The sequence below is a fragment of the Saccopteryx leptura genome, chromosome 6 (genome assembly GCF_036850995.1).
Source record: "Saccopteryx leptura isolate mSacLep1 chromosome 6, mSacLep1_pri_phased_curated, whole genome shotgun sequence".
Classification (NCBI taxonomy): Eukaryota; Metazoa; Chordata; class Mammalia; order Chiroptera; family Emballonuridae; genus Saccopteryx; species Saccopteryx leptura.
In genome coordinates this window covers 36266893-36274590 of record NC_089508.1, presented here as the reverse complement: position 1 = coordinate 36274590, position 7698 = coordinate 36266893, and positions in this window count along the sequence as shown.

Genomic DNA, 7698 nt, shown 5'->3' with positions numbered 1-7698 from the left:
ATGAAGTAGTGTACTTTCCAATCTCTGGACCAATTTAAAGTTGATAGTGTCTTAAAAGTCCTAAAACTAGACCAGTTCCAAAGCAAAATATTTTATTAATGTACAAACACTGTACATAGGATATTTAATATTTCACATTTTGTAGAATGTTTAGTTAAATCATCTTCCTAATATAAAAGATACACTATCTTTTGCAAAATTTGTCCTCACAGGCACTTCTAATTTCTTTATAGACCTACCTTTAATGCTGAAGACCAGAGTCCTCAGCCCCTTTGTGAGTATATACTTTTTCTTTTCTCCCTGAAAGCTTGAGATCACCAGGGGTTAATTCCTGAGCTCAGAAAAGGGAGTGTTTGTGTTTGTACATGAGCACTCTACACACCTATCCACAGAAAATCCTGAGCAAGCCTGGCACAGGCACCATGAACAAGTAAGGAAAACCTGGTAAGAGGATGGTGCAGTAGCCCAATGCCTGGAAAACTCCCAAACTGAAAATTGTAAATCCCATCCTATCAGCCTGACCAGTGGTGGTGCAGTGGGTAGAGCATCACCTGGGATGCTAAGTTTCCCAGTTTGAAGCCCCAAGGTCGTTGGCTTTCACGTAGGATCATCAACATGGTTGCTGGCTTTAGCCCAAAAGTCACTGGATTGAAGCCCAAGGTCTCTGGCTTTGCAAGGGGTAGTTAGCTTGGCTGGAGCCCCACAACTATGAGTGATGCATCTCATTTCTCTCCCTTCCTGTCTGTCTCTCTTGCTAAAAAAAAATACCCAACCTATCATAACAGCAATAATATCAATGTCCAGCAGTTTCTGCACGTGTGCAAGACAAGACACATCTTTCCACAACTCATTTGATGGCTAGACTCAAATAGGACTTTTTCAGTCTGATCTTTTTTTTTTTTTTTTGTATTTTTCTGAAGCCGGAAACGAGGAGAGACAGACAGACTCCCGCATGCGCCCGACCGGGATCCACCTGGCACGCCCACCAAGGGCCACGCTCTGCCCACCAGGGGGCGATGCTCTGCCCCTCCGGGGCGTCGCCCTGCCGCGACCAGAGCCACTCTAGCGCCTGGGGCAGAGGCCAAGGAGCCATCCCCAGCTCCCGGGCCATCTTTGCTCCAATGGAGCCTTGGCTGCGGGAGGGGAAGAGAGAGACAGAGAGGAAGGAGGGGGGGTGGAGAAGCAAATGGGCGCTTCTCCTATGTGCCCTGGCCGGGAATCGAATCTGGGTTCCCCTGCACGCCAGGCCGACGCTCTACCACTAAGCCAACCAACCAGGGCCAAGAGCTCTAAATCTTGATAAATACATACAGTTGTGTCACCTAGGGAGTTTCTCTTATTCTGATTTCATTGTTCTTTAGATACCTGTGCATTTTAATTTATTATTATTTCCTGGGTACATCAGTGAAAACTGCTACTTGCTGCAGAAATTCAAAATAAAATCTTCTTAAACCCAACACTTAAACCAGGGTAAGGAAAGGCAGGGCTGTCATGCACAGCTGTGCAAATTCTGCACTGCCCAACTCCAGGAGAAGCATTTGTTTGGCAGTAGTGCCCCCTAGCGTTTATTATATATAAAATTGGCTTGTCCACATGTGGTGGCTCTGAATACAACCACCAATTTGAGAGATCTGTAAAAATGGTGGTTTTTTTTTTTAATTTTTTTTAATTTTTTACAGAGACAGAGAGTCAGAGAGAGGGCCAGACAGGGACAGACAGACAGGAATGGAGAGAGATGAGAAGCATCAATCATTAGTTTTTCGTTGCACATTGCAACACCTTAGATGTTCATTGATTGCTTTCTCATATGTGCCTTGACCGCGGGCCTTCAGCAGACCGAGTAACCCCTTGCTCGAGCCAGCGACCTTGGGTCCAAGCTGGTGAATTTTTGCTCAAACCAGATGAGCTCACGCTCAAGCTGGTGACCTTCGGGTCTCGAACCTGGGTCCTCCGCATCCCAGTCCGACGCTCTATCCACTGCGCCACCGCCTGGTCAGGCAAAATGGTGGTTTTAACAGTGAAACAGATGTTTAAAATAAAAAAGTTTCCTATTTATATGCCTTCCCCCTGACACTTTAAATATTATGATAAAAAGAGAGAACAGGAACCACTGAGCACATAGCACCGGACTTGACACACGTGAAAGAAGGGCAATGTTGGGAAATGAGAACCAGTCCAGTAAATCGACTTGAGACTCATTCCAAGGGAATCTTTGGCCTGCATTTAAAAACCTTTCCTTTTACCTTTGCAAATGTTATATCTTTTTTCTAAAGAACTACCATAGGTTATTTCCTCCCTATGAGGCACTTACTGTAAAAGTTACCAAGTATTTTTCTAGCATTCATCTACATATGGTTTAAACAAAGTAGCACATTGCTTTCACTACAGAAAAATGTGGCAGAGATGTAGTCCCAAGATCGTATTCGTCAAAGGCCTGTTTGGTTCACACAAATCCAACATGGACCTTCCTGAAACTCAGTGATAAGCAGACCGACATGGGGTGACCACTACAGCTGGTGGGGCCTCCTCCTCAGGCTTCCTTCCTGCACAAGCCTCTTCCCAGGTCCCAGTAGAGCAGGGACTAGTTCAGTTGTAAAGAGAACCCCTCCCAGAGCACTGCTATTTCTTTAGATTTCTGACATGAAAGATACCATCAGTTTTAATAGTATAAGGGAAGATACTTTATTTTCATTATTTTGATACCAGTATCACCAAGTTGTCTCAATAAAAGTTTCAAAATTCGGTCCTGGCCGGTTGGCTCAGTGGTAGAGCGTCGGACTGGCGTGCGGAAGTCCCGGGTTCGATTCCCGGCCAGGGCACACAGGAGAAGCGCCCATCTGCTTCTCCACACCTCCCCTTCTCCTTCCTCTCTGTCTCTCTCTTCCCCTTCCGCAGCCAAGGCTCCATTGGAGCAAAGATGGCCCGGGCACTGAGGATGGCTCTGTGGCCTCTGCCTCAGGCGCTAGAGTGGCTCTGGTCGCAACAGAGCAAGCCCCGGATGGGCAGAGCCTCGCCCCCTGGTGGGTGTGCCAGGTGGATCCCGGTTGGGCGCATGCGGGAGTCTGTCTGACTGCCTCCCTGTTTCCAGCTTCAGAAAAATACAAAAATAAAAAATTTAAAAAATTTTAAAAAAGTTTCAAAATTCTATAAACAATTCTATAAACATCAGAAAAGACTTTATCTGAGAGGAAGTGCGTTCCTTCTCCAATTTGAAGGGAAGCATTTGGTGAGTAGGTGCAAAGGCTTAGGATAATATTAATAATAATATTGGAAGCAGAAATGACATGGAAAAAAGAGGACAGACTATGAAGAACTCTGGCAGCTTACTCAGAAATTCGAACTGGTTGAAAGGGAGGGAAGAAAGGAATAAAGAACACCAGCTTAGAAAGTCAGTTGTTGAACCATAATTGAAAAAGAAATTAAATTCCAGAAAATAATATGCAGGCCAACCTCACAGGTTGTGGATGTGAAGACAAGAAACGAGAGACAACCTTTCAGCCGCCCAGTAATTCGCTAAAATGACCAACACAAAGGGAAAGAGGGGCACCTGCTATATATTCTCTAGGCCTTTTTAGAAAACATGGTTCCTCTGGCCACAAACATGCAAATCTACAAGAAAAGTGATATTGTAGACATCGAAGTAATGAGCATTGTTCAAAGAGGAATGCCCCACAAATGTTACCATGGCAGAACTAGAAGAGTCTACAATGTCACCAAGCAGCTGATGGGCACTGTTGTAAACAAACAAGTTAAGGGCAAGATTCTTGCCAGGAGGATTACGCACCTATTGAGCATATTAGGTACTCTGAGCTGAGATATCTTCCTGAAACGTGTAAAGGAAAATGATAAGAAGGAAGCCAAAGAGACAGATACCTGGGTTTGCCTGAAGGGGCCGCCTGCTCCACCCAGAGCAGCTCACTTTGTGAGAGCCAGCGGGAAGGAAGGAGCCTGAGCTGCGGGCACCCACTCCCTGTGAATTACCATGGCATGAGAACTGTAAAAAAAAAAAAAAAAAAAAAATCTCTGTACTGTTTTAAAAAATAAAAAGAAATGAGAGGCAAGAAACAAGGGAGTATTTACTCAGATGGCCCAAGACTTCTCTCTTGATCAGGCAAAACACTAAGAACTGAATTTGATGCCTGATTAGAAGAGCAAATGTGATTGGGACTAAAATGCCAAGGTCTTACTGTTAAAGGCTCCCAAGAATTCTCAGAAATGCTCAATACAGTGTGTCCATAAAGTCATGGTGCACTTTTGACCGGTCACAGGAAAGCAACAAAAGATGATAGAAATGTGAAATCTGCACCAAATAAAAGGAAAACTCTCCCAGTTTCATACCTACTCAGTGCAGTTTGATGTGGGCTCATGCACAGATTTTTTAGGGCTCCTTAGGTAGCTATCCTGTATAGCCTCTACAGACTCGTCACTAATGGCCTACCAGAACGGGTTTCTCTACCAAACTGCCAGTTTCCTTCAACTGCTTATCCCACCGAGTAATGTTATTCCTATGTGGTGGTGCTTCATTATAAACGCGCCGATATTCACGTTGCACTTTGGTCACAGATTCGAATTTAGCAAGCCACAGAACACACTGAACTTTCCTCTGTACCGTCCACATCTCGACTGGCATGGCCATGGGCTGCTCCGCTGTATACACGGTGTTATGTCATCTGCGCATGCACACATGCTGCCATATCATCCGACAGAAACTGGGTTTTCCTTTTATTTGGTGCAGATTTCACATTTCTATCGTCTTTTGTTGCTTTCCTGTGACCAGTCAAAAGTGCACCATGGGCCTGACCTGTGGTGGCGCAGTGGATAAAGCGTCGACCTGAAAATGCTGAGGTCGCCGGTTCGAAACCCTGGGCTTGCCTGATCAAGGCACATAAGGGAGTTGATGCTTCCAGCTCCTCCCCCTTCTCTCTCTCTGTCTGTCTCTCTCTCCTTTCTAAAAATGAATAAATAAAATAAAACTAAATTTAAAAAAAAAAGTGCACCATGACTTTACGGACACACTATAACAATCACAATAAATGTGATATTTTTAAAAAGTGACCGGCTGCATCTTGATCAAAGAGGGATGTGAAGCTATTGCAGCAACCTCATATATTATGAAATTCTAGGAAAACCCTCATTAATCATGATTCTAGAAGTAAAGCAAGATCCAGGAGTAGCCTTAGTACTAAATAAACAGTGAATTAAATAGGGATGCCAAATTTAAACAAGTAATGTAAAATACATAGATTCTTCAAAGGTACATTGGTGCCACCTTTTGGCCAGATTAAAAATTATTACATTTTAGCCCTGGCCGGTTGGCTCAGCGGTAGAGCGTCGGCCTAGCGTGCGGAGGACCCGGGTTCGATTCCCGGCCAGGGCACACAGGAGAAGCGCCCATTTGCTTCTCCACCCCTCCGCCGCACTTTCCTCTCTGTCTCTCTCTTCCCCTCCCGCAGCCAAGGCTCCATTGGAGCAAAGATGGCCCGGGCGCTGGGGATGGCTCTGTGGCCTCTGCCCCAGGCGCTAGAGTGGCTCTGGTCGCAATATGGCGATGCCCAGGATGGGCAGAGCATCGCCCCCTGGTGGGCAGAGCGTCGCCCCATGGTGGGCGTGCCGGGTGGATCCCGGTCGGGCGCATGCGGGAGTCTGTCTGACTGTCTCTCCCCGTTTCCAGCTTCAGAAAAATGAAAAAAAAAAAAAAAAAAAAAAATTATTACATTTTAATTTCACAAAGAGACCTGGTTAGATACACGAATTCAAACATTACATGAATATATTTAAAACTGTCTTGCTCCTTAATACAGCTCTGATTTTTTTTCTCACTGACTTTATTTATATATCTCTGATTTTTAAGAACAGTTTTTAAATCTTTTAAAGGCTGGGATAAAGGATAATGCAAATAGAGTTTAATTCTGGACTAACACCTCTCATACTCTAAGACAGTATTAGCTTTGAAGATAACTAAGACAGAAATCCCAGAATTTTAACAACCAACACAAAATTTATTTTAAGATTTTAGATTGGCCCTGGCCGGTTGGCTCAGTGGTAGAGCGTTGGCCTGGCGTGCGGGGGACCCGGGTTCGATTCCCGGCCAGGGCACATAGGAGAAGCGCCCATTTGCTTCTCCACCACCCCCCCTCCTTCCTCTCTGTCTCTCTCTTCCCCTCCTGTAGCCAAGGCTCCATTGGAGCAAAGATGGCCCGGGCGCTGGGGATGGCTCCTTGGCCTCTGCCCCAGGCGCTAGAGTGGCTCTGGTCGTGGCAGAGCGACGCCCCGAAGGGCGTGCCAGGTGGATCCCGGTCGGGCGCATGCGGGAGTCTGTCTGACTGTCTCTCCCCGTTTCCAGCTTCAGAAAAATACAAAAAAAAAAAGAAAAAAAAAAAGATTTTGTCGGCCTAGCGTGCGGAGGACCCAGGTTCGATTCCTGGCCAGAGCACACAGGAGAAGCGCCCATTTGCTTCTCCACCCCTCCGCCGCACTTTCCTCTCTGTCTCTCTCTTCCCCTCCCGCAGCCAAGGCTCCATTGGAGCAAAGATGGCCCGGGCGCTGGGGATGGCTCTGTGGCCTCTGCCCCAGGCGCTAGAGTGGCTCTGGTCGCAATATGGCGACGCCCAGGATGGGCAGAGCATCGCCCCCTGGTGGGCAGAGCGTCGCCCCATGGTGGGCGTGCCGGGTGGATCCCGGTCGGGCGCATGCGGGAGTCTGTCTGACTGTCTCTCCCCGTTTCCAGCTTCAGAAAAATACAAAAAAAAAGAAAAAAAAAAAAAAGATTTTAGATCAGGATTAGTCAACCTAAGCCCTACTGACATTTTGGGCTGGGCAATTCTTTGTTGTGGGGCGAGCTATCCTCTGCTTTGTGGGAGGTTTATCAGCAAACCTGTCCTCTACCCAGCAGATGCCAGTAGCAATCCTCCCCCTCATCTGACAACCAAAAACATCTCCATACTGCTAAATGTCCCCATGGTGAGGGGACAACCTTAATGTGTCAACCTGACTGGGCCATGGGCTGCCCAGATATTTGGTCAAACACAATTCTTAGTGGGTCTATAAAGGTGATTTTGGACGAGATTAACATCTGAATCAGTAGACAAAGTAAAGCAGACTGCCCTCTGAGTGGCCCTAACCCAAAAAATCAAAGGCCTGAATAGAACAAAAAGGCTGATCCTTCTTAGAGTAAAACAGTGATTTTCACCAGTGTGCCAAAAGAATTTTTAAAACATGTAATACCTGGCCCTGGCCGGTTGGCTCAGAGATAGAGTGTTGCCCCAGCCTGTGGAAGTCCAGGCTCGATTCCCGGTCAGGGCACACAGGAGAAGCACCTATCTGCTTCTACACCTTTCTCACTCTCCTTTCTCTCTGTCTCTCTCGTTCCCTCCCACAGCCAAGGCTCCATTGGAGCAAAGTTGGCCCGGGCACTGAGGATGGCTCCATGGCCTCTGCCTCAGGTGCTAGAATGGCTCCGGTTGCAACAGAGGAATGGCCCAGATGGGCAGAGCAGAGCCCCCTGGTAGGCATGCCGGGTGGATCCCGGTTGGGCGCATGTGGGCATCTCTTTGCCTCCCTGCTTCTCACTTCAGAAAAATATAAAAACTAAACCATGCAATACCTATTTAGTCAGGGGCACTAACCTCTTTTCCCTTAAATTGTCAAATTAAATAAAATGACAACAGCCAACACAATAGCCATTTGGTGAATATATCA